Source organism: Heterodontus francisci, chromosome 2 (genome assembly GCF_036365525.1).
Source record: "Heterodontus francisci isolate sHetFra1 chromosome 2, sHetFra1.hap1, whole genome shotgun sequence".
Lineage (NCBI taxonomy): Eukaryota > Metazoa > Chordata > Chondrichthyes > Heterodontiformes > Heterodontidae > Heterodontus > Heterodontus francisci.
In genome coordinates this window covers 53,441,848-53,465,929 of record NC_090372.1, presented here as the reverse complement: position 1 = coordinate 53,465,929, position 24,082 = coordinate 53,441,848, and the positions used below count along the sequence as shown (strand labels likewise).

The 24,082-nt window shown below is 45.2% G+C and overlaps 1 protein-coding gene across 5 annotated transcripts in view; it reads right to left on the bottom strand.

Annotated features, from left to right (window-relative positions):
- The window catches only part of mak (male germ cell-associated kinase), a 417,670-nt gene extending 396,581 nt beyond the window's left edge, over positions 1-21,089 (bottom strand). For 4 of the 5 annotated variants that reach the window (XM_068058371.1, XM_068058408.1, XM_068058398.1 and 1 more), the window contains exons 1-2: positions 20,922-21,089; positions 2,361-2,443 (exon numbers count right to left, since the gene is read on the bottom strand). The gene's annotated coding sequence lies outside the window, so the exon portion shown is untranslated. The remainder of the gene's footprint in view (positions 1-2,360; positions 2,444-20,921) is intronic. The other variant, XM_068058377.1, reaches the window with a different exon arrangement.
- Positions 21,090-24,082: the final 2,993 nt, after the last annotated feature.

Genomic DNA, 24,082 nt, shown 5'->3' with positions numbered 1-24,082 from the left:
AGATTTGAAGGGCTAAAAGGATGTATGAGAAAAGGCTAGCTGTTAATACAAAAGGCAGTAGTAAGGGCATTGAGAAGCACATAAAAAGTAAAAGAATAGCATTAAATGGAGGGGGGGGGGTGAAGGAGGGTGCAGGAGTGGGTGAAAATCAATGAAGAACACGACAAGGCCGGAGACGTGGAGGCCTACCGATCTTATCGTGAGATTAGCAAATGGGAGAGGTGAAGACATTGGCAAGCGGGTGAGGGAGAGTACAGATTCGCTATTGGTGGGAGGGAGGGTGTGGGCAGGCAGTGGGGAGGTGCACGAGTGCTCCTGCGATCAGGATGGCTGAAGGGCTGGGTGGGAGGCTGGAGATTGGGGCTGGGCAAGGCCAAAGACTTCCTTGACCAGCCTACAGAAGAGCTGTTGCTCCTTTTGACCCACAAGGAGTGCTGAAAGAGCCACTTAACTTGGGAAGCCAGTAGGCCCCACCTCACTTTCACTGCTGAGATTACCAACTTCTGCAAAACCCATGCAGCATGAGTTAATTTCAAATTAGGAGCCCAATTTAAATATGTTAATAAGCATCCAGCCTCTCCATGGCAGGAAACTCAGAGACCCTGAAATCCACTGTCATAAAAATAGCAGTGTGTGCATGCACACACATCGTAGTGGGGGTGGATTACACCAGTTTCACTTTGAAACTCCACCCCTGACAGCCTTCTGCTCATCATGGAGAAATAAATGTTTTGCAAAAGCAAAATACTACAGGTGCTGGAAATCTGAAATAAAAACAGAAAATGCTGGAAATACGCAGCAGGTCTGACAGCAGCTGTGGACTGGATTTTGAAACTCTGTGGACTGGATTTTTGTTTTCCCACCAGCGTAAAGGATTTTGGCCAGCACGCGCGCACTTTGCGTCGCTGTGATCTTGAACCCGCTGGCTCATTAGAATATGCACGGCAGCTGTCCCGCCAAATCATGTGGCGGGGTATGATCTCAGCGACGCAGTGAACGGCATCAACTGGCTTTATGAAGGCGCTGGTGCCATTTGTAAAGGGCTGCCAGGCCTGCGTTGAGAACGCAGAGTTGCCCCATTCCCCCCCCACCAATACACTGAAATAAATGCTTGCCCCGTTCCCCCCCACCACTACACTAAAATTGCAGAGTTGACCCCTTCCTCTCGCAGCCCCCCCCACTATACTAAAATTGCAGAGTTCACCCCGGCCCCCTCGCCACTATACTTTAAATGCAGAGTTCCCCCTTCCCCATCTCGATGGCTCCAGCTTTCCCTGGACGAGAAAGTGAAGGCGTGTGAGTGCCACCCGTCGCGCTGAAGATCCAGAACCGATAGTAAGATCACAGATAATTCAATTTAAATGTATGCAAGCATGTAATTTCAATATTTAAAGCATTGTCCTGCCGCAAAGCGGTGGAGGGCCCGCCACGGAGCATGCCCGCCGCCAGGAAGATCAGGCCCAGCAATCTCGGCGTTGAGCTCCTCAGTGGGCCACTGTCGCTCCGATCTTCAGGCCCTCCCCCGCCACGGAGCCCGACATCAGGAGCTGAACAAAATTCAGCCCTGTTTCTCTCTCCACAGATACTGCCAGATATGCTGAGCATTTACAATAAATAATTTCCATCAGTTTTTACAAAATGATTATGCAAATGAAAACATAGGTATACTGGAGAAAGATATAGAACATTTTTTAATGATAGCTGTAGGATAGGAATTCTTTCTGAAAAAGTTAAACTTAATGTATATACATCTCTGACAGTTTTCACCCTGTTGAAAAGTCAGTATGGAGATGGCAGAGACTTGGGCCATAATTTTTCAATCCTCCTTATGCAATTTATAGGAACAAAGGAACAGGAAAAGGCCTTTAGCCCCTTGATCACTTTCCACAATTCAATGGCATCATGGCTTATCTGTATCCTAACTCAATCCTCCCACCTTGGTTTCACACCCCTTTAAATCCTTGGCTAGAAAAAAATCCATCTATCTCAGATTTAAAATTATTAATGAGCTAATCTACTGCTTCTGCACAAAGAAGTGCTTCCTAACTTCTCTCCTGAAAGGCCTGGCTGTGATCTTAAAGTTATGTCCCCCTGTCCTTGACTACCCCACCAGTGGAAAAAGTTTTTATCTACCTTATTATACAATTGGACTGGAGAGTAACCTACGATACATGTTTGTTCAAAAAAGAAGAATAAATCAATTAGCTATAGACTAAAATTGATAAACAAACTTTTAGAGTCTAGAATTCAAGATCAAATTTAGAATCGTTTAGAAATACTTGAGTTATATATTATCAAAACATCAAATTTGGTAGAAATGAAAATTTGCTAAAAGTAAACATGAAAACCAAAAACCTTACCTTTACTGTCAATATTTCAATCTCTCAGCATCCTCAGGGTTCATCTATTAAACTACGCTTTATTCCTTTTCAATGCTTCAGCCCTAAACCAACAGAAGATCAACACCATGTAGAAGATTTATACTAGATCCCTAATCAACTCACCGTTATTAGAAGACATTTTTTCTAAACAAAGTATTAGACACAATTATAAAGCACAAATAATAACTTTCAACAAATGTCACCTATTTGTGAAGCTGGAAGTCATCTCCAATGCAAAATCATCATGTCGTGTGAAGTTACATAAGACAATAATTTAAAACAAGAACTTTGTTCTTTAGGAAAATTACATGGTGTTGCAGTATGAATGAAGAATGTTTCTGTTGAAACAAATAGCTATGTCATATCTAACAGGTGTTCAGCCTTGGCTCTGTGGTAGTATTCTAGCCTCCAAGAGTGCTCCAAAGATTTAAGCAGGTCTGACACTCCAGTGCAATACAGAGAGTGTGCTGCACTGTCATAGTCGTACAGCATAGAAACAGGCCCTTCGGCCCACTGCGTCCATGCTCACCATAATGCCTATCTATACTAATCCCACCTGCCTGCATTAATTCCATATCCCTCTATGCCTTGCTCATTCAAGTACCTGTCCAGATGCCTCTTAAATGTTGCTACTGTTCCTGCCTCCACCACCTCCTCTGGCAGCTCATTCCAGATACCCACTATTCTTTGTGTGAAAAATGTATCCCTTTGATCCCCTATAAACCTCCTCCCTCTCACCTTAAATCTATGCCCTCTAGTTTTAGAGATGTCAGAGGTGTTAACCCATGCCTGGCTCTCAGCTGGACATAAAAGATTCCATGGGAATAATCAAAGAAGAACAAGGATCATTCTCCCAATTTCCTGGCCAATATATCCCTCAACCAACATCACTAGAACAGATTACCTTGGCATTATCTCAATGCTGTTTGTTGGACTTGCTATGTGCAACTCGGCTGCTGCATTGCTCTGCATTACAACACTTCAACAGAACGTTATTGACTATGAAACACTATGAGACATCCTGAGGTCATGAAAGGTGCTATGGAAGTGTAATTGCTTTCTCCTTTTGATGTAGACATAAAGCAGATACATTTACCTGTTTCTAACCTTAATTTACAAAAGTTGCATTTGCACTGGAAAATATTGATCCCACAATGTGGGTGAAATTTAGGTGAAAGTAAACAATTATTTTCATACAGAATTTGAGATTACTTTCCCCAGTAATGCTACAGACCAACTGACTGGCAGATCTTCTGAGGAAGTGGATAAATTAATAATTTCACTATACTGGTTGATTTAATACATTCCCTTCCTTCAAATTTGCAGCATGGGCTGGTGTAGCATAGATTGGACCTCAATCATTAAGAGGTTACCGAGCATCAGACAGTTCTGTGTAAGAGAGGGAAAACTATACTGGACCTCATTCCTTGACACCTAGGGCTGTATTTTGTGAGACCCCACCAAGGCGGGATCAGCCTATTAATGGTCAATTAAGGGCCTCTACCCACCGCCGCTGGGATCTTACCACTGGTGGGGGATCCTCCACCACACAGGGAGGATGCCTTGTAACATGAGGCACCATCCCTGTGGGCTTGGGAGAGGGGGCCTCTCCTCTGTGGATAATTTGTGACCCAAGGAGGGCCTTCACTGAGAACTAATTCATCCTCGGGCCTCTCCTTCCCCTGGATTAAGACCAACCCCCAGCTTCCCCTCACTGGGGCCAGTCCAGACTGGCCCTGGCAACCCCGCCTCACCTACCTCTTCTCTGAGGTTCCAGCGCTGGACCTGGATCGAGGCCTCTGCAGTACCGGCAGTACGCTCATGTGCAGTTAAACACTGAAATCCAGAAGTTGCGGTCCAAATTCCACTGCTGTTTTCCATAGGCTGTGCTATAACAACATCTCACCGATAGATTCAGCATTGAAATCAATGCAAGAGCATGAAGCTGTTTTACTTACCTAATAAATACGCTTGAAAAAGTTGGAGCTAGTTGATTTAGGTGTAAGTGAAGTTTTAACTTTGTGATAATGCATAATTACTATCAAACAACCACTCTAGCTCTGAAAATGTAATTTTACAGGCGTGGAGTCTCATTCCTTCAGAATTTAATTAATGTTGGAAATTTTATAATACTTTTTTTCCTCTGTCTCTTATCTCTCTCTTAATCCCATCTTTCTTTCCCAATCTTTATTTTGCTATCTGTACACGATTTCAATTTAATTTCTATTTCCTGGTTTAGAATTTGCATGTCTCAGTGAGGATTCTTCAATTTGATTGGTTGAAGAGCCTTGCTGTTTCTTGCTATGCTGGAACAAACACCAAGGACAGTAAATCGACGCTCAAAAGCCCACAAAAACACTGTGGGCAGCTGTCAGTGTACTGAACATTGAGCGGCATTCCTTTGCTGCTGACTGCAAAATCTGGGCCAACGTTCCAATGCAGCCTTGTTACTCTGTCACATTGATCTTGCTTGTGTTAACCAGTTAAAATGCAGTTCAACAATAGAAACTTTCATTTTGTATAGCTCCTTGAACATAGGAAAACATCCCAAGGTACTTCACAGAGGCGTAATTGAAAAAATAATGGACGGTGAGCCAAAGAATGACAGCAGGGTGACCGAAAGCTTGGACCTGGATTTTAAGAGTCCCGCAGCGTTCCCGATGGCAGAACTGGAAGTTGACGCAACTTCCGCTTCTGCCAGGGTTCCCATTTCCCATATGTTAATATGTTAATTAAGTGTGCAGCAACAGGTACGAGGACACGTGGGATTCAGCGGAGGTGACAGCCTTTCAATGGTGAAAGTCGCCGTCACTGGGCCAATCACCAAGTTCGAACGGCTATAAAGCATTCCGTGCTTGTAGCCTCAAGGATCAGAAGCCTTCCCATCATGCAAGTCTCTGCACAACAGCCTGAAATCAAGCTTGAAACCAAAATGTTTTTGTCTCCCTTAATTTTTGTAATGTAGCACCAACCACTTCATTACTCTATCTCTGCAGCCACATTGAAGAATATGTCAGCCAGAAGGTAGTGTCCTGCCCCATGGTTCAGTGATGCCTCCCTGTAGGTTCTCCTCCAGGCCATCAGGGAAAGGCAAGAGGCCCTCTTCCCTGCAGACTGTAAAGATCCTCCTGGCTGACCAAGGCAGCCAGGATGGAGGTAGCAGAGGTTGTCTTGCACCATGGGGTGATACTCAGAAGCTGAGTACTATGTTGCAAACACATCAATGACTTGTTCAGACTGGCGAAAGTAAGTGATCTTGGCAAAGCTGCTCCATAGTTTGTCACCCTGGCTCTGTCTCTTTAAGAAAGAGGGCAAACAAGGCATGCATTGGATTGCACGAGCAGCCTTGGTGCCATACACTAAATGCAAAGTTAACGATTGCCATTGTTAATCTGCTTGGATGTATCTTGCAAAAGCCAGTCCTGAATGAGTGATATTGATGCATGTGATTCTTAACAAAAAATTCTCATTCCGCCTGTAATGTCTCCTGCAGGACAAATGCATACACAATCAGTGCGAGTGAGCCAGGACAGGAGAATGTGTAGCAGACATTAGAATGTTGATACTGACTGAAGAGGAGGCTACGCAAATAGTGAGAGAGGAGGGAGGCAGGGTCATATCAGATAGTGAGGCAGCATCCTCAAGGCATAAGGATGAAGTTTCATCTTCAGTCTTGCAGAGATACGTGCACACCCACTGAAAGTGTCTGAACTCATGCGAAGCTGATGCTGAAGCCTCTGTTTGTGTCTCCATGGCAGGAGCTTGCACTCGAGTCCCTGAATGCCGTGAGGCCCAAGACTCCTCCTCTGGGGACGAAGAGGAAGACAACTCCCCAGAAAGTGCACCATCACCTGCCTCTTCTTTCACCTCCGCCAGCGAAGATACATCCACACGGTCTGTGGGGGGTTCAGAATTAGCATCTGGGTCACAATCTGGTGGTCATGACACAGACATGTCCCAGCAGCTTAGGGAGCATGTGTCAGCCAGATCCCCTGACAATCGGAGGCTTCTGAGAACCAGCCCCCTGCTCAGCCCCACGCTCAAGATGATCCTCTGTTTGTCATTACGAGAAGTCAACTGGGTGTGCAACAAAGCCATGTGGAAAATATGTCGGAGATGCCTGAGGTCATGCATGAATTTGCGCGTGCCATGGAAGAGTCCATGCAAGCAATGATGCTTGCCATGTCCCAGGCATTTGAGTAAATAGCTTCCTCAGTCGAGAGTTTGGCGAGCTCTGTGGTGAGTCTGGTTGAGCACTCGAGCCATATGCAATCTGAGCTGCACTCCATCACTGTTGCCATGGGTTCCATGCAGCAGAGTCTAAGCGAGAGGGGGACGAGGAAACTGGATCTCCCTACGGGTGCTCCTTCCCTCAAGGAGACAGGCAGGTGCCATCGTGCACCAAAATGGAGGAGGAGCACATGCCAGCTGCCCCGAGGCCATTCTCTCAGGACACCCACAGGGTAAGCGGCGTCTCGTCCTTCCCGCCCCCCCCCCCCCCCCGACATTGACCTCCTTACCTCCAGCAAGCGAGCACATGGGGGATACTCAAGTACCAGTGCTGCAGACCCCAGTCGGATGAAGCCATCAAGAGGACACCCACAACGGTCATCCACAGCAATGGGGCAGTGCACTGAGCAGACTGCCTCCACCTCAGCTGCTAATGTTGCAGTAGCACCTAGACGTAGTGGCAGAAAGCAAAATTGAAACAGCTTTGAGCACAAAGGTGGCACGTGTGCTGTAAATATTGTGCAACTGGTCAATAATTTTCAATACATCTTTATTTACTTTAACATTTGTTGCACTCTCGTAAATCTTTTGCTTGGTTTCAGATGAAAACAAAGATGTTCATTGGAGGCTTATGACAGGAACACATTGATGCTTGCAAAGCATCTCAGAAAATGTCCAGTGTCCATTTCTCATTGCTATTTGAGCCTTGTATCTTCAATAACAGCTGTTTTCCTCTTGATGATTGTTAACTTTTTCCACTACTGTCTTGCCTTACTTTTGTGTTTCTGCGGTTGTAATTTAACGCTGCTTGCAGTGGTATGTAATCGCATCCATCGTAGCCCATAGAAGATTTCAACTGCCAACCACATGAAAGTGCAGCACTGCTTCCTTAAGATTGCAGTGATAAGACCTCATGCAAAAGTGAATTTCCAAGGGGAACTGTTATGTTTCTCCTCCCAAAGTTCCTTCATAATGTTGGCTAAAATGTGCATAAATTAGGTTCTCCCTGATGTCCGTTGCATGCCTCTCCACGGCTCTCATATCAATGACGGCATCATTGGCATTGTTGTTCTCCTCCTCACCCTCTTCATAGTCTTCCTCAACTGAGGAGGCCTGCTGTTCCTCCTGTTCCTCCACCTGCAGAATATTGCCGTGTCTAATTGCAAGGTTGTGCAAGGCACAGCAGACAGCAATTTTTCATGACATCCTCTGTGGCCCCACTGAAGAGCTCCTCCAGACCGGTGAAAGCAGCGAAATCACATTTTCGGCATGCCAGTTAATGGCCACATAAGGGCCTCCACCCACTGCCACGGGGAATTTACCAGTGGCAAGTGGGCAGCCCAGGCTGGAGAAAAGCCGCCTGTTAAAAGCAGGTGGCTTTCTGACGGCCTGGGGAGCGAGGGCCCTCCTGATCAGGCACCCTGTGCCCGACGGTAAAGGCCTGCTCGGGTCTGGAAAAAAAAAACCCGACCCGAGCCCGACCTGGCCCGAGTCCTTTCACTTTTTCCCAGCAATGGCCACCACTCCCTGCCTCAATGAGGTGAAAGTCCCGTCTCAGACCAATTAAGGGCCTGGGGACTGTAAAATGCGGTCTGGATCCCCAGGCGGAGGCAGGGTCACCACTGACTTTTCGGTGGGTGGACGGCTCCCGTCCGACAAAAGTAAAATTCCGGTCTTAGAGTCATTTATGGCACAGAAGGAGGCCATTCAGCACATAAGTCCATGTTGGCTCTCCACGGAGATATGCTGTCAGTCCCACTCGATCCCCAGAGCCCTGCACATCTATTTCTCTCAGGTGGCCATCCAACTTCCTCTTGAATTCATTGATTGTACCTGGTTCCACCACCCTTGTGGGCAGCGAGTTGCATGTCAATCATCACCCGCTGCCTAAAAAAATTGCTTCCAGATATTCCCCCTGCATCTCTTGCCCAAAACCTTTAATCTGTGTCCCCTAGTCCTTATACCATTTGTTAATGGGAACAGCTTTTCCTTGTCCAATTTATCTAAGCCTGTCATAATCATGTACACTTCTATTAAATCTTCCCTCAATCTCCTTTGTTTGAAGGAGAACAAACCCAACATTTCTAACCTAACCTTGTAACTAAAATCCCTCATCCCTGGAACCATTCTGGTAAATATCCTCTGCACCCTCTCAAGGACCCTCACATCCTTCCTGAAGTGTGGTGTCCAGAACTGGATGAAATACTCCCCAGAGCGTTATAGAGGTTCAGCATAACTTCCCTGCTTTTGTACTCAATGCTTCTATTTATGAAGCCCGAGATCCCATATGCTTTACTAACCACTCTCTCATTATGTCCTGCTACCTTCAAAGATCTATGCACATGGACCCCCAGGTCCTTCTGTTCCTGCACACTCTTTGGAACTGTGCCATTAAGTATATCTTACCTCTCCCTATTCCTTCTGCCAAAATGCATCACCTCACACTTACCAGTATTAAATTCCATCTTTCATCTCTCTGCCCATTCTGCTGGCCTATCTATGTCCTGTTGCAGGCAGTTTATATCATCCCCACTGTTTGCCGCACGTCCAAGTTTGGCATCGTCAGCAACTTTTGAAATTCTACTCTGTACTCCAAGATCCACCTATGCACTTATGGGTCACAGATTGAGATGCCACATATGTGGCGCCCATGGATCCCTGGAAGGACCTGTTAGCAAAAAAATTAAGTGTAGCAATCACCTTGAAGGCAACTGCCATGGGATTCATATCAAAGCCAACCAAAGGATCCTACAAATTTCTGTGACCATTTCACATGACATCCTTAGGCATCTCTGGCATTTCCTCTCTGACATCTGAAGGTAATTTGTGCTTGTCCTGAGGATGCAATGACGTGCCAGTGCCCTTCTTCGATAAGTCCGTTCCTGTATGTTAACATTCAGAGCATCTTCAGCTTCCTGTTCTGCCTGCTGCTGGCATTCAGGCATCATGAGTTGAGGGTAAAGAGCCCTCTTTAGTCTCTCCTTTTGCTCTTCTTCCCGTGGTACAGACAAATTGGGTGTATGAGATCCATGTCACTGTGGCTTTTCTGAACAATAAATAAGCAGAGCATGGCAATTCAGCCCTCTGTTGCCAGTGAGCTGAAACATTGAGGTAATGAGCAGTTCCCTTATAGTTGCCTTCAAATTGCTGCCAGGTAGAAGGCACACCCGCTATCGTTTGTCTCTTTCCACTCTCCTTGCAATCTGTGAATGGCCACGTGGTTTGCATTATTGCTGGAAAAAATGGTGCGCGTTGAATTCAGGGCAAGTCTCCCCACCTTCCAACCTCCTCCTGAAACCTTCCAGCCTGAATCTATCACCCTTGACCCACCAAATGTTACCGTTAATAAAAACAAGAAATGCTGGAAATACTTAGCAGGTCTGGCAGCATCTGTGCAGAGAGAAGCAGAGTTAATGTTTCAGGTCAGAGACCCTTCTTCAGAACTGAAGAATGTTATCGTTAACCTTCCCTCCATTACCATTGAGCCTCCCCCCCATTACCATGCATAGTGGAATCATCAATTTATTCATGCCATCCCTCCCCCCTGTTCTTACTCCCGTTGCCATCGACATGCCAACACTTACCCTTGATCTTCCTCAAATTGACCTGACCATTGTTGCCAAGTCCCGTTCCCCTCCATATGAAGTTGTCGAATACCCACCCTTCCCCCCTACAGAATCCATTTGTCACCATTGACTGTGACTGTTCCCTCAATTTGCCCCACAGATCCCTGACGTTGATAGCACTCATCTCTCCCTTTAGGCCACTGCCAAATATCTACTGATTGTAATGCTCTAATCCATCCACCACCCCCACAGCTTCAGCATTATCAGCAATCATTCCACACCCTGGATGCTCAACTCCACCCTTCCCTGCTCCTCCATGCACCCAATCAACCCCACCCTTCCCTTCCCGAGTACCCTGCCCTACTCGACCATATAGAACCCCCATGCCTTCGCTGCCATCCCGAGAAGATTCACCCTTGCTGGTGCCGAGCCTGGAGGCAAACATCCATTACAATGCTGGAGAACAGCACAGGTCTGAGACTCAACTGCACAAATCCGACTGCTGCACGCCACGGTAAAACAATTGTGAACCGGGTGGCACAGGAATAGCGTTCGCCGTTCACTTAATCTGGCAGGTAGGACTGAATTGTAACTAAGCGGAGGCTAATGAGTATTCATGTTATTTAAATGAATGCCAAGCTGCAATCCGCCATTGTGCAGTGGCAACCCCAGAACGCCATAAACATGCCGCTGAATTAATTTCTCTAAAATATCCCACCATAGGGAATCCGAAAAAACACCTTCCGCCGAATTAAGTCACCTCACACGCCACCACATCTGCTCTTGCACAGCCCATAAAATTCCACCCTTGGTCAAAGTGGTTAAATAGCAAATGAAACAAATCTTAAACAGTTTAAAAAAAAATCCTATTTTTGTGTTAAATCGACAAAATGCCATTCATGTTAATACAAAGAACAAAGAACAGTACAGCACAGGAACAGGCCATTCGGCCCTCCAAGCCTGCGCCGATCCTGATGCCTGCCTAAACTAAAACCTTCTGCACTCTGGGGTCCGTATCCCTCTATTCCCATCCTATTCATATATTTGTCAAGATGCCTCTTAAATGTCTCTATGGTACCTGCTTCCACCACCTCCCCCGGCAACAAGTTCCAGGCACTCAGCACCCTCTGTGGAAAGAACTTGCCTCGCACATCCCCTCTAAACTTTGCCCCTCTCACCTTAAACCTATGTCCCCTAGTAACTGACTCTTCCACCCTGGGAAAAAGCTTCTGACTATCCACTCTGTCCATGCCGCTTATAACTTTGTAAACCTCTATCATGTCGCCCCTCCACCTCCGTCGTTCCAGTGAAAACAATTCGAGTTTATCCAACCTCTCCTCATAGCTAATGCCCTCCAGACCAGGCAACATCCTGGTAAACCTCTTCTGTACCTTCTCCAAAGCCTCCACGTCCTTCTGGTAGTGTGGCGACCAGAATTGCACGCAATATTCTAAGTGTGGCCTAACTAAAGTTCTGTACAGCTGCAGCATGACTTGCCAATTTTTATACTCTGTGCCCCGACCGATGAAGGCAAGCATGCCGTATGCCTTCTTGACTACCTTATCCACCTGCGTTGCCACTTTCAGTGACCTGTGGACCTGTAAGCCCAGATCTCTCTGCCTGTCAATACTCCAAAGGGTTCTGCCATTTACTGTATACTTCCCACCTGCATTCGACCTTCCAAAATGCATTACCTCACATTTGTCCGGATTAAACTCCATCTGCCATTTCTCCGCCCAAGTCTCCAATCGATCTATATCCTGCTGCATCCTCTGACAATCCTCATCACTATCCGCAACTCCACCAACCTTTGTGTCATCCACAAACGTACTTATCAGACCAGCTACATTTTCCTCCAACTCATTTATATATACTACAAACAGCAAAGGTCCCAGCACTGATCCCTGCGGAACACCACTAGTCACACCCCTCCATTCAGAAAAGCACCCTTCCACTGCTACCCTCTGTCTTCTATGACCGGGCCAGTTCTGTATCCATCTTGCCAGCTCACCTCTGATCCCGTGTGACTTCACCTTTTGTACCAGTCTGCCATGAGGGACCTTGTCAAAGGCTTTACTGAAGTCCATATAGATAACATCCACTGCCCTTCCTTCATCAATCATCTTTGTCACTTCCTCAATAAACTCAATCAAATTAGTGAGACACGACCTCCCCCCCACAAAACCTGCTGCCTCTCGCTAATAAGTCCATTTGTTTCCAAATGGGAGTAAATCCTGTCCCGAAGAATCCTCTCTAATAATTTCCCTACCACTGAGGTAAGGCTCACCGGCCTATAATTTCCTGGATTATCCTCGCTACCCTTCTTAAACAAAGGAACAACATTGGCTATTCTCCAGTACTCTGGGACCTCACCTGTAGCCAATGAGGATGCAAAGATTTCTGTCAAGGCCCCAGCAATTTCTTCCCTTGCCTCCCTCAGTATTCTGGGGTAGATCCCATCAGGCCCTGGGGACTTATCTACCTTAATGCATTGCAAGACACCCAACACCTCCTCCTTTTTGATAATGAGATCCCTAGGGGTCCCTCTCAGCCTTCACCTGGTCTTACTGTAACAGGGTTTAATTTTAAACACACTGTGTTTTGAGCTCCCCCTTGGTGAATCTTTGTTCACTGCTTTCCAATTATAAGGCAAAGAAATGAGCACAAACAGGCTTTCTTAGGTTTAAAGAAAAGTGAAATGTATTAAAACTTCAACTCTAATTCGGTTAATGCCTACGGATACACGATGTACCCACGTTAGCATGCATATGCAATACATACAAGCAGATAGGGACAGAAAAGAGTAGAAGAAAAAATAAAGTGGAAAGGTTTGAGGCAATATCTGAAGAGTTGTTATGATTCTTCGAGCTCACTATAGAGTCCTTGCTTGTAGGTAATTCTTGCTTTTCGTTCGGGCCCAGTATTCTTCTTAAACCTTGTTCACTGTAGGAGACGTTTCTCTCTCGGGGTTCATGTGTCTTCAATGGATTCCGAAGTTGGTGAGAAAGAGATGGGAGCAGACAGGAGAGGCTCTTTTCAATCCAGGAGCTTTCTGAGTTCAAATTCTCTGTGGCAAGTTCAAAAAAACCTGTAACAGCCAGTTAGTCATGTGACCAGCTCACCTAACCAGTCCTGGCCCTTGTGGATTGTCTTATTCTGGCGGACCTTGGAATGTCTCCTCTGCACACAATGCCTGGTGATCAAAGATCCATTGTGGGTTAAATTAGAGGAGGGAATAGCCCCTTTGTCTTTTCAAGTACTGTCGGTTAATATGCAAAAACGTCTTTCCAGCCAGTCTGGCAGCCCTTGTAATAGGCCTTCTCTTCTTCCCAGCAACAATTTGAAGTTTTCAAGTCCATGTGGCAAAATGAATGTGCCTCAGTCTTGGCAGGTTGGGGCCTGCATGACATTATGATGAGGATTTCTGCCTTACCACCCTTTCAGGCAGTGACTTCTGGATCTTCCTTGTAATGTGGTGACCAGAACTTTATGCAGTACTCTACCCATGGCCTAACTAGTCTTTTATACAATTTTAGCATAACCTCCCTGCTCTTATATTCTATGCCTCAGTTAATAAAGGGAGGTATCCTGTATGCCTTCTTAACCACCTTATCCAATTGTCCTGCTACCTTCAGGGATCTATGGACACAAAAACATAGAAACAGGAAGAGGCCATTTAGCCCCTCAAGTCTGCTCAGCCATTCAATGAGGTCATGGCTGATCTGCAGCCTAACTCCATATGCCCACCTTTACACATATCCCTTAATACCTTTTGGTTAACAAAAGCATATAAATCTCAGATTTAAAATTAACAATTAATCTACCATCAATTGACATTTGCGGAAGAGGGTTCCAAACTTCTACCACCCTTTGTGTGCAGAAGTGTTTTCTAATTTCACTCCTGAAAGGTCTGACATGCACTCCAAGGTTCCTCTATACTTCTCGTAATCTACCATTTATTGTGTATTCCCTTGCATTGCTTGCCCTTCTCAAATGCATCACCTCACACTTCTCCAGTTTGATGAATTCCATTTATCACTTTTCTGCCCATCTGACCAGTCCATTGATATCTTCCTGCAGTCTACAGCTTTATTCCTCACTATCAACATACAGCCAACATACAGTATCATCTGCAACCTTCTTAATGAAGCCCCCTACATTTAAGTCTAAATCATTGATATATACCTGGAAAAGCTAGGAACCTAGTACTGAGCCCTGGAGAACTCCAATGGAAACAGCCTTCCAGTCACAAAAATGCCTGTGGAAAAAAATACCCTTTGCTTCCTGCCACTGTGCCAATTTTGGATCCAATTTGCCACTTTCCCTTGGATTCCATGCACTTTTATTTTTCTGACCTGTTTTCCATGTGGGACCTTGTCAAAAGCCCTGCTAAATTGCACGAAGACTGCGTCAAACGTAGTACCTTCATCTACATTCCTTGTTAACTCCTCAAAAAATTCACTCAAATTACTCAGCCACGATCTTCCCCGAACACATCTATGCTGACTGCCTTTCTAAATAACTATTAATACTGTCCCTCAGAATTTTTTCAAATAATTTGCCCACCACTGAGGTTAGGCCTACTGGTCTGTAATTATTTGGTCTATCCCTTTCTTCTTATTTAAACATTTGTCCCATTTGAATTTCTTTGGGCATAGAAAGAACTGTTTTTGATGCTGGTAACTGCATCTTAAATCATCTGTTATTATTAGCAACTTGAGATAATTAATAGCAACATAGACTTAAACTGAAATTCCACAGAGACAAGCCACAAGGGCAAAAAGCTTCAACACTCCTCCTGTCAGTGTGGAATTTCCCATATTTATGATTTCTCTGACTGACATTGAAAGTTTTACTGTAAATTGGCATCCACTGTGGACAGGATTAAAACTACCCAAAATCTATTTTATTTAGGATCCTTGCAGCCAATTAATTTTTATCATTATTTTGGATTTAAAATCAGGTCCTACAAAAAACTGCTCCAACTAGTCTTTAACTGTGCTCTCTCCTTCGGCTTCGCTCAATCATTCTTTCAGATCAATTTGCCAGTTGTATGTTTATATTGAGGTAGCGTCGATGCCAACACAGGTGCCAAATGAGAAAATGTTCCAGTCCCGAGCACCCATAGATTTTAAAAAAATCATAATTTCAAAGCTTGTTGCACTCCCTTGTGATGTGAATCTCAGTAACTGCTCCGGCTATGCCCATTCCCTTCAAACACCAATAAATCCCAGATAAACCAGTTATCATGTCAGATCTAGTATTGTGCAATGAGAAAGAGCTGATGAATAACCTTGTAGTAAAAGAGCCTTCAGGCAATAGTAATCATACTATAATAGAATTTTCTGTGGCATTTGAGAGTGATTTAAAAATATTCAAAAATATGACAGTAGATAAGCAATAGCAAACATTTAATTAATTAATTCACAATTTGCAACAAATATACATTCCCTTAAAGAATAAAAATCTCATGGGAAAAGTGGTCCAGCCATGGCTAAAAAGTTAAAATTAGTGTAAAATTAGAGTGTTATTAGGCTCTAACAATTAAATATCTAATAAATCATTAAAATTAGGCTTATAATGTTGCCAGAAACAGTAGTAAACCTGAGCATTGGGAGGATTTTAGGATTCAACAAAGAATGACCAAGATATTGATGAAGAGAGAGAAAATAGAATATTAGATTGATCTAGCAAGAAACATAAAAACAAATAGTAAAATGTTCTACCGGTATGTAAAAAGGGATTAGCGAAAGTAAACATGGATACCTTACAGACTGAGACAGGAGAAATTATAATTGGGAATAAGGAAACTGCAAATTCATAAAAAAATTATTCGTACCTGGCTTCACGGCAGAAGACACAGAAAACATTCTGGATATTTACATATATAGGGAAAACAAGGGTCTAGTGAAAATGAGGAGCTCCGGAATATTATTAACAGTAAAGAAATAGTACTGGACAATTTAACAAGACTTAACGTTGACAAATCCCTGATGGCCTGCACCCTAGGGTTTTAAAAAAAGTAGCTACAGAGATAGTGGATGCATTGGTTTTGTTCTTCCAAAATTCCCAAGATTCTATAACAGTCCCCATGGATTGGAAGCTGGCAAACATAAACCCATATTTCAAGAAAGGAGGGACAGAGAAAACAGGCAACCATAGGCCAGTTAGCCATATATCAAGAGTAGGGAAAATGCTAGAATCTAGTATTAGGGATGTGATAACAGAGCACTTAGAGAATCATAATATTAGGCAGAGTCCACACAGATTTATGAAAGGGAAATAATGTTTGACAAATCTTTTAGAGTTTCTTGAGGTTGCTTTTGTAGGGTAAAACCAATGAATGTGTTTTTGGATTTTTAAAAAGCATTTGATAAGGTGCCACAGAAAAGGTTATTATATAAAACTAGGGCTCATGGAATTGGAGGTAATATGGATTAAGGATTAATTATTGGACAGAAAACAGAGAGTCGGAATGAATGGGTCATTTTCGGGTTAGCAGGCTATAACTAGTGGCGTACCGCAAGGATCAGTGCTTGGGCCTCATCAATATACAATCTATAACAATGACCTAAATGAGGGAACTGAGTGCAGTATATCCAAGTTTGCTGACAATACAAAGTGGGAAAGTAAGCTGTGAAGAGGACACAAAGAGGCTTTAAATGGATATAGACAAATTGTGTGAGTGGGCAAAAAGATGAAAGATGGACTATACCGTGGGTAAGTGCAAAATTATCCACTTTGGAAGGAAATATAGAAAAGCTGATTTTTTTTAATTGAGAGAGACTGGGAAATATAGGTATTCAGAGGAACCTGGGTGTCTTTGTACATGAACCACTGAAAGTTAAGATGCAGATACAGCAAGAAATTATGAAAGCCGAATGATATGTGAGCCTTTATTGCAAAGGGATTACAGGACAAGAGTAAAGATATCTTACTGCATTTGTGTAGGGAGCTTTAGTGAGAGTACACCTGGACTACTGTGTGCAGTTTTAATCTCCTTACCCAAGGAAGGATATACTAGCCTTGGAGAGAATGTAACAAAGATTCACTAGACTGATTTCAGGGATGAGAGGATTGTCCTATGAGGTGAGACTGAGTGGACTGGGACTACTGGGAATTTAGAAGAATGAGAGGCGATCTCATTGAAACATATAAAATTCTCACATGGATTGATAAGGTAGATGCTAGAAGGATATTTTCCCTGGTGGAGGGTTTAGAACGAGGGGTCACGGTCTCAGTTAAGGGCGTCCACCGTTTAAGACTGAGATGGGAAGAAATTCCATCACTGAGGGTTGTGGATCTTTGGAATTCTCTCCCCCAGAGAGCTGCAGATGCTGTTATTAAAAATATTCAAGACATAGATCAATACAAGGAAGGAATTAAGGATAAGTTAAAAGACAGGACCTCTAGGGTTGTAATCTCAGGATTACTCCCTGTGCCACGTGCCAGTGAAGCCAGAAATAGGAAGATAGAGCAGCTAAACATGTGGCTGAAAAGCTGGTGTAGAAGGGAGGGTTTCAGATATCTGGACCATTGGGATCTCTTCAGGGACAGATGGGACCTGTACAAGGAGGACGGGTTGCATCTAAACTGGACAGGCACAAATATCCGAGCTGCGAGGTTTGCTAGCGTCACTCAGGAGGGTTTAAACTAGTGTGGTAGGGGGGTGGGAACCAGAGCAGTAAATGAGGGGGAACTAGTAAATAAGGCCAGTAAGACTAAGAGGAAGAGCAGGCAGGGAGATGTTGCGGAGCACAGCGGGACTGGTGGTCTGAAGTGCATTTGTTTCAATGTGAGAAGTATAACAGGTAAAGCAGATGAACTTAGAGCTTGGATTAGTACTTGGAACTATGATGTTGTTGCTATGACAGAGACTTGGTTGAGGGAAGGACAGGATTGGCAGCTAAATGTTCCAGGATTTAGAAGCTTCAGGTGGGATAGAGGGGTATGTAAAAGGGGTGGGGCAATTGCATTACTTGTTAAGGAGAATATCTCAGCTGTACAGCGTGAGGACACCTCGGAGGAGTCGTGCAGCGAGGCAATATGGGTTTAGCTCAGGAATAGGAAGGGTGCAATCACGATGTTGGGGGTTTTCTACAGGCCTCCCAACAGCCAGCGGGAGGTAAAGGAGCATATATGTAGACAGATTTTGGAAATATGTAAAGGTAACAAGGTTGTAGTGGTGGGTGATTTTAACTTCGCCGATATTGACTGGGACTCACTTAGTGCGAGGGGCTTGGATGGGGCAGAATTTGTAAAGAGCATCCAGGAGGGCTTCTTGAAACAATATGTAGATAGTCCAACTAGGGATGGGGCCATACTGGACCTGGTATTGGGGAATGAGCCCGGCCAGGTGGTCGAAGTTTCAGTAGGGGAGCATTTCGGGAACAGTGACCATAATTCCATAAGTTTTAAGGTACTTGTGGATAAGGATAAGAGTAGTCCTCGGGTGGAGGTGCTAAATTGGGGGAAGGCTAATTATAACAATATTAGGCAGGAACTGAAGAATTTAAATTGGGGGCGGCTGTTTGAGGGTAAATCAAAATCTGACATGTGGGAGTCTTTCAAACGTCAGTTGATTAGAATCCAGGACCAGCATGTTCCTGTGAGGAAGAAGGATAAGTTTGGCAAGTTTCGGGAACCTTGGATAACGCGAGATATTGTGAGTCTAGTCAAAAAGGAAAAGGAAGCATTCGTAAGGGCTGGAAGGCTAGGAACAGACGAATCCCTTGAGGAATATAAAGACAGTAGGAAGGAACTTAAGCAAGGAGTCAGAAAGGCTAAAAGGGGTCATGAAAAGTCATTGGCAAACAGGATTATGGAAAATCCCAAGGCTTTTTATACGTATATAAAGAGCAAGAAGGTAACTAGGGAAAGGGTTGGCCCACTCAAGGACAGAGAAGGGAATCTATGTGTGGAGCCAGAGGAAATGGGCAAGGTGCTAAATGAGTACTTTGCATCAGTATTCACCAAAGAGGAGGACTTGGTGGATGATGAGCCTCGGGAAGATAGTGTAGATAGTCTCAGTCATCTCATTATCAATAAGGAGGAAGTGTTGGGTGTCTTGCAAAGCATTAAGGTAGATAAGTCCCCAGGACCTGATGGGATCCACCCCAAAATACTGAGGGAGGCAAGGAAAGAAATTGCTGGGGCCTTGACAGAAATCTTTGCATCCTCATTGGCTACAGGTGAGGTCCCAGAGGACTGGAGAATGGCCAATTTTGTTCCTTTGTTTAAGAAAGGTAGCAAGGATAATCCAGGAAATTATAGACCGGTGAGTCTTACGTCAGTGGTAGGGAAATTATTAGAGAGGATTCTTCGGGACAGGATTTACTTCCATTTGGAAACAAACAAACTTATTAGCGAGAGGCAGCAAGGTTTTGTGAAGGGGAGGTCGTGTCTCACTAATTTGATTGAGTTTATTGAGGAAGTGACAAAGATGATTGATGAAGGAAGGGCAGTGGATGTTATCTATCAGGACTTCAGTAAAGCCTTTGACAAGGTCCCTCATGGCAGACTGGTACAAAAGGTGAAGTCACACGGGATCAGAGGTGAGCTGGCAAGATGGATACAGAACTGGCTCAGTCATAGAAGACAGAGGGTAGCAGTGGAAGGGTACTTTTCTGAATGGAGTGATATGACTAGTGGTGTTCCGCAGGGATCAGTGCTGGGACCTTTGCTCTTTGTAGTATTTATAAATGATTTGGAGGAAAATGTAGCTGGTCTGATTAGTAAGTTTGCGGACGATACAATGGTTGGTGGAGTTGCGGATAGTGATGAGGATTTTCAGAGGATACAGCAGGATATAGATCGGTTGGAGACTTGGGCGGAGAAATGGCAGATGGAGTTTAATTCGGACAAATGTGAGGTAATGCATTTTGGAAGGTCTAATGCAGGTGGGTAGTATACAGTAAATGGCAGAACCCTTAGGAATATTGACAGGCAGAGAGATCTGGGCTTACAGGTCCACAGGTCACTGAAAGTGGCAACGCAGGTGGATAAGGTAGTCAAGAAGGCATACGGCATGCTTGCCTTCATCGGTCGGGGCATAGAGTATAGAAATTGGCAAGTCATGCTGCAGCTGTACAGAACTTTAGTTAGGCCACACTTAGAATATTGCGTGCAATTCTGGTCGCCACACTACCAGAAGGACGTGGAGGCTTTGGAGAAGGTACAGAAGAGGTTTACCAGGATGTTGCCTGGTCTGGAGGGTATTAGCTATGAGCGGAGGTTGGATAAACTCGGATTGTTTTCACTGGAACGACGGACATGGAGGGGCAACATGATAGAGGTTTACAAAGTTAAGAGTGGCATGGACAGAGTGGATAGTCAGAAACTTTTTCCCAGGGTGGAAGAGTCAGTTACTAGGTTTAAGGTGAGAGGGGCAAAGTTTAGAGGGGATGTGCGAGGCAAGTTCTTTACACAGAGGGTGGTGAGTGCCTGGAACTTGCTGCCGGGGGGAGGTGGTGGAAGCAGGTACGATAGCTACGTTTAAGAGGCATCTTGACAAATACATGAATAGGATGTGAATAGAGGGATACGGTCCCCGGAAGTGCTGAAGGTTTTAGTTTAGGCAGGCATCAAGATCGGCGCAGGCTTGGAGAGCCGAATGGCCTGTTCCTGTGCTGTTCTTTGTTTGCGGATAGTGCAGGAAGGTGAAATTGAGGTCGTTCAACCACGATCGTAGTGAATCGCGGAGCGGCCTCGAAGGGCCGAACGGACTACTCCTCTTATCTCTTACCTTCTTAACTCACTCACAACTCAATAAAGTCTATCTGGTGTCAGTTGTTCGCAACTCACTTCAGTTTTGCTGGCTGTGGCTAGCAACGCAGTCGTGATCCCTGTGCAGCTACTCTGTTTATTTACATATCCAAACTCTCCTCCCACGTCGCTCCGCCGCTTTCTCCTTGGTAACGCCACGCCATGCCGCAGCCGCAGCCGCGCCCTCATACCGTACTGCGCATACTCACCAGCGCCCCACCTCCAGCCGCGTTGTTTCCACCAATCATTGGCCGGAGGCCGGACCGCAGTGCGTAAACCTCCCAGCTGATTGGCGCAGACATGTCAGTACGCGGTTACAGTGTCCAAGCCCCAGGTGAGTGCGTTGATTTGCAGTCACGCATGTGGAGAGATGTTCAGTTTGTGACTATATGGTAAATCCAAGCGTTTCGTAACTTACTGAAAGAAACCTAACATTAGGGGAAACCTGATCTTCTCCAGGGCGTAGTCTTCTCGAACTGCTTGAGTATATTGTCACTCGGAACACAATTGAGACAAGACAAATCGCCTCACGAAGAGGCAGAGAGCCAAAGATGATGGCATCGTTAAATCTAGGGTGACCCATGCGAACCTTCTTGCCGCCCATCATCACAGTTTATTTTTCCACAATAAACGGACACAAAGTGTACAAAGAACTAAAACTGAACAACCAAGAATGCCGGTAATAAAAAATAAGAAATGTTGGAAATACTCAACAGGTCTGGCAGCATCTGTGCAGAGAGAAGCAGAGTTTTAAGATTATGCAGGGAGAGAGGGAATAGGTGACCGCCAGGCAGTCAAAACAAAATATGCAGGTAGTACAGGAGACTCCGATTGCATCTCACTCTCCAACAGGTATTCAGTTATGAATGCTGATGAGAGCGATGGTTCATCTGGGGAGTGCAGCCAGACGCAAGTCCATGGTACCACGGGTGGAGCAGCTGCACCGGGCCGGGTACAGGGAAGACTGGAAGAGCCATAGTGATAGGTGATTCAATAGTCAGGGGAACAGACAGGCGTTTCTTTGGCCGCAGACATGAATCCAGGATGGTGTGTTGCCTCCCTGGTGCCAGGGTAAAGGATGTCACTGACCGGCTGCAGAGCCTCCATTAAATTCCCCCCACTGTGGGGTTGTGATCCACATTTGATCCCGATGTTGGGGTCCCAATGCAAAGGGCAAAATCCTGGAAAGGGATATAAATAGGTTAAGTGAGTGCACAACAAAGTAATAGAGTATAATATGGGGAAATGTGAGATCATTCACTTTGGTAGGAAGAATAGAAAAACTATATTTTTTCAATAGTGAAAAACTATTAAATTTTGGTGTCAGAGGGATTTGGATGTCCTTGTACACAAAGTACCGGAGCTTAATGTGAAGGTGCTGCAAGCAGGAAGGCAAATGATCTGTTGGTCTTTGTTGCAAGGGGGTTGGAGTACAACAGTGAGGAAGTCTTGCTGCAATTGTACAGTGCTTTGGTGAGACGACACCTGAAGTAGCGTGTTGGTTCGAGTGATTAGGATCTGGAATGCACAGCCAGAGAGGCAGGTTCAATCAAAGCATTCAAAAGGGAATTAGTTGGTTATCTGAAAAGGAAGAATGTGCAGGGTTATGGGGAGAAGACAGGGAATGTAACTAAGTGAATTGCTCGCTCGGAGAGCCAGTGCAGACACAATGGGCCGAATAGCCTCCTTCTGTGCTGTAACAATTCTGTGATGCAATGTACATACAAATGTACAACAGTGAGGAAGTCTTGCTGCAATTGTACAGTGCTTTGATGAGACCACACCTGAAGTAGTGTGTGCAGTTTTTGTTCTCGGTACCTAAGGAAGGATATACTTGCCTTAGAGGGGATGCAACAAAGATTCATAGGAACATAGGAAGATAGGAATAGGCCATTCAGCCCCTCGAGTCTGTACCGCCATTCAATGAGATCATGGCTGATCCGCGGCCTAACTCCATATACCTGGCTTTGGCCCATATCCCTTAATACCTTTGCTTAACAAAAATCTATCTATCTCAGATTTAAAATTAACAACTGTTCTAGCTTCAACTGCTGTTTGTGGGAGAGAGTTTCAAACCTCTGTCACCCTTTGCATGAAGAAGTGCTTCCTAACATTTCTCCTGAACGGTCTGGTCCTAATTTTTAGACTATGCCCCCTAGTTTTAGAATCTCCAACCAGCGGAAATAGTTTATCTTTATCTAGCCTGTCTTTTCCTGTAAATATCTTGAAGACTTCAATCAGGTTCGCTTGATTAATTCCTGGGATTCCTATGAGCAGAAATTGAATAGATTGGACCTATATTGGCGCAGTGGTTAGCACCGCAGCCTCGCAGCTCCAGGGACCCGGGTTCGATTCCTGGTACTGCCTGTGTGGAGTTTGCAAGTTCTCCCTGTGTCTGCGTGGGTTTTCTCCGGGTGCTCCGGTTTCCTCCCACAAGCCAAAAGACTTGCAGGTTGATAGGTAAATTGGCCATTATAAAGTGTCACTAGTATAGGTAGGTGGTAGGGAAATATAGGAAAAGGTGGGGATGTTTGGTAGGAATATGGGATTAGTGTAGGATTAGTATAAGTGGGTGGTTGATGTTCGGCACAGACTCGGTGGGCCGAAGGGCCTGTTTCAGTGCTGTATCTCTAATCTAATCTAATCTAACGTTTCAGGTCAGAGACCCTTCTTCAGAATTGACAAATATTAGAAATGTAAAAGGCTGCGTTTGCTAACAACGCTACCACTAGGTGGCGGTGCAGTGGCACATGCGCAAATGCAGAATGTGCTACTGTAACGTCATAGTCTGTGAAGTCAGGTTGCTGCCAGGACTAAAGATGGCGCTGCTCAAATAATCACACGAAGGCAGCCTACCCTAAACACATGGCAGCACACATCGGCGGGAGGGAGAAAGCGAGCGAGCCGGAGGCGGGGGTGGGTGAGCGGGCCGGACCCGGGGGACGGGGGAGGGGAGGAGCGGAGCGGGCTTGGGGGGGGTGGGCAGAGGACCAGGTCGGGGCGGCCGAAAGAGCGGAGCGAGGGGGGAGCGGAGCGGCCAAAAGAGCGGAGCAGCTGGAGAGAGCAGCAAGGGGGAGGAGCAAGGCGGCCGGAGAGAGCAGTGAGGGGGGGAGCAGATTGGCCGAAAGAGCGGCCAGAGAG